Source organism: Zingiber officinale, chromosome 6B (assembly GCF_018446385.1).
Source record: "Zingiber officinale cultivar Zhangliang chromosome 6B, Zo_v1.1, whole genome shotgun sequence".
Taxonomy (NCBI): domain Eukaryota; kingdom Viridiplantae; phylum Streptophyta; class Magnoliopsida; order Zingiberales; family Zingiberaceae; genus Zingiber; species Zingiber officinale.
In genome coordinates, this window is record NC_055996.1 from 132,602,121 (window position 1) to 132,616,046 (window position 13,926).

General features: G+C 35.9%; 1 pseudogene; it reads left to right on the forward strand.

Moving 5' to 3' along the window:
• The first annotated feature begins 5,617 nt into the window (after positions 1-5,617).
• LOC121991561 lies at positions 5,618-13,401 on the forward strand (annotated as a pseudogene).
• Positions 13,402-13,926: the final 525 nt, after the last annotated feature.

Consider the following 13,926-nt stretch of genomic DNA (forward strand, 5'->3'; position numbering starts at 1 on the left):
TTTCCTTAAAAGGCTTTGTCTAGGAAGTGGTGATTGCTCCCATATCCAAGAAGGCCTAGTGCCTCGCCATGTTTAACCTGGAAGCTAATTTTGGAAATTAATATTTAATTGAATTTATAACATAGGTGGATTTGGATCAATAGTGTTAAGTTCCGCTTACGATCCAAGTCTAAACCATTAAGAACAGATAAGTTAAATTTGGAATCAATAATGTTAATTTTCGTTTGTGATTCCTAATTTAACTTCTAAAGAACACAATAGGTTGTTTAGGAAAGGTTCGACACTTGTACAAAATTTTTGTACAGTGGAGCCGATACAATCTTCCTAGGACCAACCAACAACTTCTCCACTGCCTAACCTCCAGTTAGGACTTTCAGACACCTAACCTCCAGTTAGGACTTACCCAGTCAAGTCTCCTGTCATCCCTGACTTACTTGACATGTCTTCTTCTCAACCTGGTCAACCCTTTGACCATCTCCACAACCGGACGATTGCCCTAGCAATCTCCATATATTGTCAAACATCAAAACTCAAATCTCGACTCAAGTTTGACTCAACTCAAGCTTAGTCAAACTGGTCAAACTTGACTTAGGAAAATTGCCCCAACAAAAAGTCCCCGGCTCAGACAACTTGGGATAGTAGAAATAATGGAAGAGCCGAGGAGTAAGGGAAATATCGTGTAGGCAGAATAGAACAACGACCCCACACAGCAGCCGAAAGGAATTCGGCACCAATTGTGTAACGAAATATGAAAATATTTACAAACTGCCGAGAAAAAGGGTGGATCGGGAAACGCATACCGGCGATAAATTGGTCCTGGAAGAAACAAACAAAGCCCGGAGGTGGCTCATTCAGGTGATCAAAGGCTAAAGGAAGGCCAATTTGATAGCTAGAGGGAATTTCAAAAATATCTCTTAAACTCTCAGCATTGCCTCCATCAAACCTGGACTCAATGGATGTATACCAGAGTCTGGGGATGGAGGCGATTAGCTGGGAATAGCTTTCCATCAGAGCAGTGGCGGGAAATCAAGGAGTTCGATTGAAAGAAACAAAAAATGTGATTCGATGGAGGGAAGGTAAAGACTTACTAGGAAGGTTGTTAGGATCGTCGGAGAAGACACAGGAGGCAGTGGCATTGATGCTCCTTCGCGAAGACGAAACCGCAACGAAGAAGAAAACGCTAAGTGCGGAAAACGGCAAAGCAAGCGTGCTTATAAGCCCTACGGCCGATATACCTCAGTCATCCGATCTAGCTTCATGAAAACCTAGATGAAGATCCGATCATTGATTTTGAAATGGCGCACGTCTCAGGATAGGTGAATATCCACCTGTCACATCAAGCATGCGGCGGTAGTAGTTGACACGTGGCATTCGATCATCGGACGCATTTAATGAGCTTAATTACAAAAGATATGGTCTCGTGCTCGACCATAATAATCAAAGAATTTGCACTATCTTCAAGATATTTGGATGGCATCAGCATACTCTGCGCTCACTCGAGGAAAAGAATTTTTTCAAGTGTTCATACTCATCTTCCCGATCGGCGCAAGGAATGAGCCACAGGATTGAACCCTGCATCGGCATAATGAAGTCGAGCGACGTCGGCTATCAGTCCGATCCATGATTGCAGATCGGGCATAGTCCGATTGGACAATGGAGCATTCGGGCCGAGCGGACCTCAAATTCACTAAAAACACATTTTGTCCAGTCAATTGAAGTTACAACCTCCTTCAACTAGAGTTAAATGAGAGCTTGTGATGCGGTGATAAGAAGAGCTTACCTGGCGCAAGTCAATCGCCACGTTGAAGAAAAGACAAAGAGGTCAACACATAAGGGTGAGCAAGGTACAATCACTGTGGGTGCCTAGGTCGATCGGAGGGATTACTGTCTGGTCGGCCAGATGGTCGGCAGCCGATATTCTAATTAATCGACCCGCCGAATATGCCAGGAGCCAGTGTCGAACAGGCTTGTAATACGAGCCAATCGGGGCGTCCGGTCGGCTCTGGGTACAGCGTTGCCATTGTACTCATAAACGGACTGTCCGATCGGCGCAAGGAATAACACTACGTAGGAGGGAAAGACAATTAATAAGGGGAAGAAAAAGCAAAGGGGACATCTTCAGTTTGTCATTAAACCACAACATTAAATAAGGAAAGACGAAAGGTCATCTAGAAAGGTATAAAAAGGGTCTACAGGTATGAGGAGCAAGGCAATAAAAAGATTTCTGAGTTCTATGATTATCTACTTTCTTACTCTTCCCCTGTTTTAACTTGAGCGTCGGAGGGTCAACGCTAGGGACCCTTTTCCTGGTCTTGATTTTGTTTTGCAGGATCATCAAAGTCTTCTTCCTATCAGTGGCCACCTCATTCCCAACTTTCTAGCTTTCTTCATTCGAATAGGATCAGATCGAATTGCTAGTATAGTCCCACCAACTCTAACTCCCGAGAAGTACTCGGTCAATGTTTATGAGTGCAATCGGCAACTTGACTTTCACTCGACTTCTTTATTTAAACTATATGCAACCAGGTGTCTAACACGTCCAATCAACTGAAACACTCGATCGAGATTGATACTTGACTTCATACTTCATTATTAATTACGAAATCAGTCTTTGAGGTCAGACCTATCTGAGACCTCGATCAAATGAGCCTCTGACTTAACATTCCATTCGTGCACAAGATTAGAACTCATGATCCGATCGGCTTAGAGGTCCGGTGGAATATTCTCTTATTCCAACTGATGATGACCAGCCTTGAATTTTAACTTTGACTTTAACTCTCAAAGTCAGTCAGTCTCTCCGACTTTGATCCTTTTAAATGGGCCACCTTAAACACCTATCAGGTGCCCAAAAAAAATAAATAAATTTATCTGTGTATTTTTTTTTAACCTTGATTCCGTACATTGCGATAATGATAAATAATCTTTTTTATAATTTATTTATCAGATAATTTAGAATATAATTTATGTATATTTAAAGTTTAAATATTTAAATTATTAAAAAAATAAACCACCTTAATAGGAATTTTCTCATGAAGCACTTGATATTTAATATATAAAAAATGAGTACATTTCAATCTAGGAGTTAACTCCACGATGATTAATTTTGCACAATTAATCATTTTGAAATATATTTTAATCAATTGGAAGCTAGTAAGATAGAATTATTAGGGAAATATTTATAAATATCTTAGGATCTTTGAATTGACATGATTTTACAGAAGTAATATTGAAACTCCTTTTTTACAAGTGCTTGCATTACTCAAAGATCAAAAGTAGTTGGGAAAAAAAATTGAATATATCTAACTCAAACTTTTAAACTCTTGATAATCTCTTTTACTTAGTTTGAATTATATATATATATATATGATTTTGATATACTGTGCGAAGTGCACAGTCCCGCGTCGTGCAGTATATCATGATTTTTTTTATTTTGATTAAAAAAATAAATAAATATATTAATTTTGATTTAAAAAAATAAATAAAATGGGATATAGGCATCCTAATTGGGATATAATTTTTTAGTTAATTTTTTTTTTAAGATTTTACTTCTAGGGTTTAGATTTTCCAATTGGATTATAGTATTTAGTTAAAAAAATTAAAAATAAAATAAATTTAAGTATTTACGGAGTATTGTAATATGTTAAGGGGATATCGTCACGTATTAGCTACTTATATAAAGAAATATTATTTTTTTTTAATTAAAATGTCTGTGTTTTGCTATTTTTTTTAATTTTGAATAAAAAAAATAATTAATTTTTTTTTAGATTTTATTTCTAGGGTGCAGGCTTTGGGTTATAGTATCAAATTTATTTTTGTTTTAAGATTTTACCTCTATGGTTCAGGCTTTGGGTTATAGTATTAAAGCTATTTTTTTTTTTAGAATTTACCTCTAGGGTTCAGGCTTTGGGTTATAGTATCAAAGCGATTTTTTTTTTTAGATTTTACCTCTAGGGTTCAGACTTTGGGTTATAGTATCAAAGTTATGTTTTTTAGATTTTACTTCTAGGGTTCAGGCTTCCCAATTAGATTATAATGTTTGGTTTTAAAAAAAATTAAAATAAAATTAATTTAAGGATTTATTGAGTATTGTAATATGTTGAGAGAATATGTTAATGTATTAAAAATTTATATAAGGAAATATTAATTTTTTTAATTAATTTTTTTAATTTAAAATATTTAAAAAATTAAAAAAAAAAACTATTAATTGATCTCCTACACAACACGCACAAATAATCAGTATTCTTAGAATTATTTCTTATTGAAGGAAAAAAATTTTACAATACATCATAAATGAGACTAAAATATTAGACGAGTAATAATATCTTTTATATTTAAAAAGAATAAGTAACGATTATAAAAGATCCGTCTTATTATCTTTTGTAAATACACGAAATTAGTAAAATCTTTCTTGAGATGAGTAAATTTGAGATTTATGAACTGCATAACATCATTACGTTGTACTATATAAAATTTTTTATAATCGTATCCGGATTTGAGCTCAACTAATGTCAGAGCTGGACGGTCTTCTCTTCATTCGTCCATTGATAAATCTAAAAACAGGTTGACGCTCTTCAGTTAGTCAATTTCTTAAAATTTTCCGTCTCTTCCTGATCCGCAAGGCCTAAGCAGAGCAAGTTAACGCCCAACAACTAATAATATAAATTAAAAAATAGTAAATTTTTAAATGGTAAAATAATAATTTTGAAACGTGAGGCTACGAACCCATTAATATTAAGCAGTTGAGTGAAATGCGTTATTCATTTATTTTGTTGGGTTGCTGAAAGGGATCGACCACGTGGCGACAAATAATTATCATTTGATTACGCTAAAAATGATTACCAGCAATCGTATCGCGGGTATAAAGAGTGGTAAAAAGAGAGTAATACCCGTCAGAATAGTTTGTTGCGGGACTCTCCGTCCTTTCCAACGATAACGTGACACGTTCACAAATTCGACGTCGGATACACCGCAGCGCTTCCTTGGTGGACCCGGCGTCGTGCCGCCCCATCGTGGCTGCAATAAATAATAATTAGTAATACACGAAAAGACGTGAAATTACGAGCCAGCGCAGCCACCCGTTCCAGCTTCAGTTTCAGAGCAGATCTTCTTGTCCATAATTTACGTATCAGGTCTATTTTATAGATCGGTAATTCTTGTTGGCCAGAATCTGGCCAACTAGAATTACCTATGCTCCAATTAAAATGCATGCATGTACATGCATGTAATTAATGTACACAGATGATATTACCAAAATACCCATGTGTACACTTGCATGTATTGATTCTAGCTAGCCAGATTCTGGCCATTTAGCATTACCCTTTATAGATTAGTTCATAATAAATTTTATCATTTAAATAGATGAAATTAATCATAATCTATCAATTATTAATTAATGGATCATTCTTTAATCTATAATTTATGGATCAGATGATCCCATCTGTCAATTTATGAAGTTTCGAATCTCCCAATTTAATGGGAAGTGTGTCAGACATCGAGACAGTGAGGCGTTGTGCGTTTTGATTGATTGATAATTTGATCGTCACCTCCGTCCTCCCCTGAAACTCACTGTCACCTTTGACTGGCGCCGCTGCCTCTCCTTGTTGGAGAAAGTGTCAAGATGACGGTAGGGGCAGATATTAGCATTTCTGATGAGGATTTAGTCCTGCTATAGGGCGGAGCCATCCTTGGGTTAAGGTGAGCTCCAGTCCTATCCATTTTTAAAAATTTATAAATAAAATTTTATTTCAGCCCCATATTCATTTTATTTTAACTCATATTATATATATTAATTCCATTTTAATATTTATTTTTTTGAATTATCAAAAATTTTAATTAATTCTAAATTTTCTCTCCCTGTGTGTACAGTTCTATCTGCTACACAAGTAGTTGGTGCAACCACCTTTCTTGTCCCTTCTCGCATGCGTCTAGTCGCGACTTAACTAGTACAATCACAACAAACCTTCTCCTTATTAGCGCGCTATATCTGTGGGACATTGTCGTAGCCGCGGTCACGACCCTGTCGTCGCTACCTTCCTCCCTGACCACGACTGCATCACATTCAGTGTTATCCCCATTGATAATTTTGTTTTCGTTGTTCTTCCTGCCACAAGGTATGTCGACTCCGTCTTATCGTCACGACTTAGCTGCAACCATCGTCGTCGGAATACCAACGTCGACGATCAGCCCAGGTAATTTTAAATCTTGGATACGCCCTGGTCGTGTTGGGGGCAAAAATCCTGTCCAAAGTGCACGACAATGTGCTCCTCTCGCCGGTGAGCAGGTGCGGGATCATCAATGCCGCTTTCGTTGGTGTCCGATCGGATCGCCGCGGGAGTCGCAATGTCTTTCCTATCGGGAAGCTTCTGTAAGTTTGTTTCCACCTTTTTTTTTATCGCCAAGAAGTTCATGCTCAGCTTGCATCCATAGGAATTGATTAGTTGATACGGGATTTTTCACTCCAAATCTGTGCCTTCATCTCTTCTTATTTTAATGGACAGTTTCTTCACAAGATTGTCCTTTTGTGCGATCCGGTCGCTTCGTTCAGTGATACAAGATTCAGTTTTAATACGCTTCAGATAATCAGATCATTAAAGGCATCTGAGCTTGCATTAAGAAGAACAATAGTTGCTGCGTTATTATCTCACATCTTTTAAGTTATCCTTTTACAGTTCGTTCGGATTTTTTAAGCATTCCTTGATGGAAGAATTCATGTGCTTCTCTTGAATTTCTTTGTTAGAACTACAAGTACTTGAATGTCCTATATAGGCTCTTCATCTAATTTAATGTTGATCATCTCTGAGTCCTTGGATTACAGGGATTTGCGATTTATGTGTACAAGATGTGGTGGATGACTCAGAGGATGGGATCGTTTGGACGAGATATCCCATTCGAGACCCAGTTTTTGGTTGTTGAGGGCACTGATGGTTCTCATTTCCGAGAAGGAAGTGAGGATGGTGTGGGCTAAACTGTAGTCTATACTGTCTTCTTACCGATCCTTGAAGGTGCCTTCAGAGCTGTGCTCCAGGGCAACGCCAATGATGAACTAGAGATTTGCTTGGAAAGTGGTAAGCAATCTGTCAATTTCTTTGCTAAATATTTCAATTTCTTGATAAATCTGGAGAAAATTGTTCGCTCTGTAAAAGTTGGTATACCTGTGATTTTGCCATATGAAATTTGAAGGTTCCCATTTGGTTCTAGTGGCAGCTGGCTCAGACCCATTCGAGGTTATTAGAGGGCAATCAAGTGAGTCATTATGAGACAATTGAGTTCATTTTCTTCTTCTTCTTCTTCAGATCAATAGCAAAAAAAGGAGTCGGAATGTAGATCTGGATTTACTCACAACTTCTAGTCAGCTTTGCTAGATGCTTGTAATCTCAAAATTTCTGTTGAACCCTTCAATTGTTCTTCTTGGTCACAAGTAGAACATACCATTAAAATTTACTGGTTAATTTGGTTGTCATGATCTCCTTGTTTAGCTGTTGAATTAACTTTGTTGTGCTAAACAGGATAGTCGAAAAGCACCTGCAGACATTTTCACATCTAGAGAGAAAAAAGGTAAATGATCTCTCTCGTTAGTTCAAATGGGCTGGCATATATTCTCACAAAAATGAAGAAAAAACATCGAGTGAAGTAAGATATCTTTAAATTGTTATATTACAAACTTGTTTTGCATTTTTAAGTGAATTAAATTACTTACTCAACAGATACGTTTATGTGTGGCATGCAATAACTGGGTACTGGGGTGGCTTAAAGCTAGGCGTTGATGGAATGGAACATTATGATTCAAAGATGCAGTATCCAGTTTCATCGCTTGAAGTTCAGTCTAATGAAAACTGTGATTGTTTGAACAGCTTGACAAAAAAATGGCCTTGGCCTTGTCAACCCTAAGAAAGTCTATAGTTTTTACAATGAGCTTCACTCATATCTCGCATCGGCTGGGATTGATGGAGTTAAAGTAGATGTACAAAACATTCTTGAAACACTAGGAGCAAGTCTGCTGATAACATTAGTCTGTTAGTGGGCATGTTTTAATTGAGTTAGTGGAGAGAAATAATAGGGTAATGGATGCAATGTGGTGTTAGTGGATCAATAAGTTGGCAAGTTGAGTTAATGGTGGAGGATAGTGGTTAATGTTGTGGTGTTTGAGTTAGTGGATTTTTTTAATACGTGATGTATTAGCCTATAAATAGAATATGTAATGATAAATGAATGTGTGTGAAAAACTTATTTTTTTATCCTCCTTGTGTCCTCGACTCGTCTATTTTTCTTATCAGTGGTATCAGAGCAAGGTTTCGAAGAGAGTTATGTCTTCTGAAAATTTTGTACAACTTGTCATTCCTCGATTTGATGGTGACTATGACCATTGGAGCATGCTCATGGAGAATTTGTTAAGATCCAAAGAATATTAGACGGTCGTGATTTCTGAAGCAGCAGAACCGATAGAAGGTGTTGCGCTAACAGATGCACAATTGAAAGATCTTAAAGCAAAGAATTATCTCTTCCAAGCTATTGATCGCTCAATCTTGGAAACCATTCTCTGCAAGGATACTGCCAAAGAAATCTGGGATTCTATGAAAAAAAAATACCAAGGTATGACAAAAGCTAAGAGGCAGCAGCTTCAAGTACTTCATTCGGAGTTCGAAATGCTCCGAATGAAATCGGGAGAATCCGTTTTAGATTATTTTTCAAGAATGATGACAATCGTCAACAAAATATGGATCCTTGGCGACAAGACAGAGGATGTTCTCATCATCGAAAAATTTCTTCGATCTATGACACCAAAATTTAATTTTGTTATCTGTGCCATTAAAAAAGCAAATGATGTAACTCCACTTTCAATTGATGAATTACAAAGTTCATTATTAGTACATGAGCAGAAAATCAATCAATATGAAAAAGAGGAGCAAGCATTGAAGGCTTTATCAAAAAATCACTCTACAAATGTGGAACCGCCACATCAGCGACCCCCCTAGAGCCGGTCCCACGGATATGGAGAGAGGTAAATGCAGGTGCACAGCTGAAAGCGCATAGCCGGGACGCTAACCCCAGGCAATGACACCCCGATGATCGAACCCTGGACCTTTCGGCCACGAAACCATGCGCCCCCAGCTGTGCTAGAAAATCACTCTACAAATGGTAGAAGTGATAGAGGACGAGGAAGAGGCAGAGGACGAGGAAGAGGAAGAGGAAGAGGAGGTAGAAACAATAATGATTATGGGAACTAACAACAGAATCAACACCAAAAAAATTATTTTCAAAAAAGAGATAGAGAACGTGGAGGTCATTATTCTACAAGTAATAGAACAAAGTTAGTAGACAAGTCTAATGTTAATGTTACCGATGTCATAGGTATGATCATTATAGATCAGAATGTTATACTAATTTGAAGAAACAAAATGAAGATCAGACTAACTTTGCAGAAGAAGAAGAAGTATCTCTTTTAATGATATGCCATGAGAAAGAGAAAACTCAACGAAATATATGGTATTTAGATACAGGCTACAGCAATCACATGTGTGGAGAAAATAATACATTTTCAGACTTAGGTGAATCCTTTCGCAGTTCTATCAAATTTGACGACAATTTTACAATTTCTGTTATGGGAAAAGGAAAGGTAATCATACAAGCAAAAGGAGATTCTACCCATATTATCTCTAATGTTCTTTTTGTGCCAGATTTAAAGACTAGTTTGCTTAGTGTGGGTCAATTATAAGAAAAAGGATATGAAATTGCTATTAAAGAAGGAGTTTGTCAGATTTAAGATGTAAAGTTGGGCGTAAGTTAACATGACAGCAAATCATATGTTTCTGCTTTATCTTCATACTACATCACATTCATGTTTTTCAGCAAAATTTGATGATGAGGCATGGTTATGGCACTTTCGCTACGGACATCTAAATTTTGGTGGATTGAAAGCACTAAAACAGAAGAATATGGTGATCGGTATTCCTCAAATTACAACTCCTCAAGTTTGTGAAGAATGTGTTGTTAGCAAACAACACCGTAATCAATTCCCACAAGGAAAATCTTAGAGAGCAAAGGCGGAATTGGAGCTCGTTCATTCAGATATTTGCGGACCAATAACACCGCATTCTAATGGAGGTGAAAGATACATAATTACCTTTATTGATGATTATAACCGCAAAATATAAATTTATTTGTTGTAAGAAAAATCTGAAGCCTTTAAAACTTTCAAAATATAAAATACTTGTCGAGAAAGAAATTGGCAACTCTATTAAAGTTCTACGGTTAGATCATGGTGGAGAATATAACTTCCATAAATTTATAAAGTTTTGTACGAATCATGGAATCAAGAGGCAACTTACAACAACTTACACACCTCAACAGAATGGTGTATGCGAGAGGAAGAACCATGCTATTATGAATATGGTGCGAAGCCTTCTAACGACAAGTGGTATTCCTAAAAGTTTTTTACCAAAAGCAGTTAATTGGAGCATCCATATATTAAACAGAAGTCCTACATTATTTGTTCAAAACATGACACTGGAGGAAGCCTAGAGTGGAAAAAAATCGACTATTGATCATTTTCGGATTTTTGGATGTATCGCTTATGCTCATATTCCAGATGAAAGGAGAAAGAAGCTAGATAACAAAGGTGAAAAATACATTTTTCTTGGTATGAGTAATACATCAAAAGCTTATAGATTATATAATCCTTGCACTAAGAAAATCATCATAAGTCGTGATGTTATTTTTAATGAAAAAGACACTTGGCCATGGAATCAAAATGGTGTTAAAAAAATTATCCCGGTTGATTTTGATAATAATGAGAAAGTACAACAGCCTATGGAGGATGAGCAACATGAGGAAGTCAAACAAATTATTCTTATAACAGATCAAAGTTTGGTTGAAGCAGAATCACAAAAGTCACAACGTGTTCGAAGAAGACTAACATGGATGTCTGATTATGAGGTGACTGTAATTGATCAAGGTGATAATCCTCTTACATATTTTGCTTTGTTTTCATATTGTGACCCCACTATCTTTGAAGTGACTGTTAAAGAATTAAAATGGAGAAAAACTATGGATGATGAAATTATAGCAATTGAAAAAAATAATACATGGGAGTTATGTGATCTTCCCAAAGGGAAAAAGACAATTGTTGTAAAGTGGGTTTACAAGACAAAGCTAAATGAACATGGTGAGATTGACAAATACAAAGCACGTTTGGTGGTGAAGGGCTATAAGCAAGAGTTTGGTGTTGACTATAAAGAAGTTTTTGCTCCTATAGTAAGGCATGATACAATCAGAGTGGTGATAGCGATGGCGACACAAAATTCATGGCCTATCTTTCAATTGGATGTAAAATCGGCATTCCTCCATGGAGATTTGAAAGAAGAGGTATTTATCGATCAACCTCCGGATTATGTGAAATTTGGTAATGAGCATAAAGTTTATAAATTATGAAAAGCTCTATATGGATTAAAACAAACCCCATAGGCTTGGTATAATCGTATAGAAGCATATTTTTTGAAGGAATGCTTTCAAAAGTGCTCTTTTGAACATACTCTTTTTATTAAGATTGATGAAGGAGGAAAAATATTGATAGTTTGTTTATATGTAAATGACTTATTCTACACTAGAAATAGTATATCTATATTTGAAAATTTTTAAAAATTTATGATGAAAGAATTTGAAATGTCTGATCTTGGTATGATGCAGTATTTCCTTGGTATTGAAGTGGTGCAAGCTTCTGTTGAAATTTTTATATCTCAAAGAAGATATGTGCAAGAAATTTTGGACAGGTTTCAAATGAAAGATTGTAATTCTGTAAATACTCCTTCTAAGTTTTGAGTGAAGTTACATAAAGATATTCGAGGAAAGAAAGTTGATGCCACACTTTATAAATAGATAGTGGGGAGTTTAATGTATTTGATAGCAATGAGACATGATATTATGCATGCTGTAAGTATGATTAGTAGATACATGGATTGTGCTACAGAAATGCATCTCTTAGCTACAAAGAGAATTTTTCGGTACTTGCAAAGCACTAAAGAGTTTGGGTTGTTTTATAAAAAGGGAGAAAAGTCAGATTTATTTGGTTTTACAGACAATGATTATACAGAAGATCTAGATGATCGAAAAAGTACATCTGGGTACATTTTCATGTTCTTCGAAAAAATAATCAATCGTTATATTATCATCCACGGAAGCTGAGTTGTTGCTGCAACATTTTGTGCTTGTCAAGCTATTTGGCTAAAGAAAATTCTTACAGAATTATATTTCAAAGAGAATGGACCTATTCAGATTTATTGTGACAATAGTTGATCAATAAAACTTTCTAAAAATTCAGTGCTACATGGTTGAAGTAAACACATAGATGTGAGGTATCATTTCCTGAGAAATCTCACAAATGATGAAGTCATTAATCTTATTTACTGCAAAAACGAGAATCAAATTACTGATATACTAACCAAGCCTCTCAAATTTGCTACGTTTCAAAAGCTCAGAAAGCTACTTGGTGTTTCTACATGGAATTTAAAAGTTTGACTCTTTTTAAACTGATTATTACATTTGGAATATCAGTTTAAGGGAGAGATTGTTGATAAAATTAGTATGTTAGTGGACATGTTTTAATTGAGTTAGTGGAGAGAAATAATAGGGTAATGGATGTAATGTGGTGTTAGTGGGTCAATGAGTTGACAAGTTGAGTTAATGGTGGAGGATAATGGTTAATGTTGTGGTGTTAGTGGAGTTAGTGAGTTTTTTTAATATGTGATGTATTAGCTTGTAAATAGGATATGTAATGATCAATGAATGTATGTGAAAATTTTATTTTTTATCCTCCTTGTGTCCTTGACTCGTCTATTTTTCTTGTCAAGGTCACGGTGGAAGAGTAAAGCTAGCCAGGAAATACCATCAAGCTTTGGAAGCCTCTATTGCATGAGCCACAACACTGATAATTTATATAGTTAAAATTCTTAGTTTCTAGCACGGAAAAGGTTTGTTTTTTCCAAATTACTGATTGGCGAACAACTTTGTTCGATCTCTATACAGCTCAAAGAGAGCAGCTATTATAAGAGCTTCCGATGACTTCTGGCCAAGAGATCCAGCTTCTCACATTCTTCACATTGCATCCGTTGCATATAACTCTGTTTCCTTGGAAAATTCATGCAGCCTGACTGGGATATGTTCCATGTAGCAAAACAAAAACTTTCGATGTGAGGTGATATGGAGCAATGCAATTTTTTTGTTGTGAGAAAACAAAGAAAGCTTTATATTGATCATGCCTTTCGATGCCGTGACAAGCCTGGGAATCATGATTTTGATTTGTTACAGAAGCTTGTGCTCACAGATGGATCGATCTTGAGGACGAAACTTCCAGGAAGGCCTACGAGGGACTGCTTGTTTTCAGACCCTTGTAGGGATGGCAAGAGGTGAAAATGTACTTCATATGAGTTCATAGCACTCTATAAATAGGATATCTTCATACAAATTGGTGCATCAGCTAGTCCTTCGAAAATAACTGTAGGCTCCAACCGAGTTGAGTTCGCACACGAGAAGGTTCATTGTCTGGTAACATTTTGCATAGATAACCCACAAGAGGATTCATACATGTGGAACATAATTGTTGAGTTTTAAATTCCTTGATTGGGAGGCACAATTGTAATATGCTTGAGTAGCAAGTATTTGACATAGATTTAAATAAAAGGGTGGATGATATCTCATTTAAAATTAACTAGATTGCTAATTGATTAAATGTGCAATTAATATATAAAATAGGCAACTAGCAATAAAGTAAGTAGGATATCATTTAATTAATGTATGTTTTCAAATTTAAAAATCTAGATGGAAATTTTAAAATAATCGATTTTTTAGCAATTCGATTCAATATTCAAATTGATTTTAAGAATAAAATCAAATTACTAACTTTTGTTTGCAAGTAAAATTGCTCTAAATATGCTA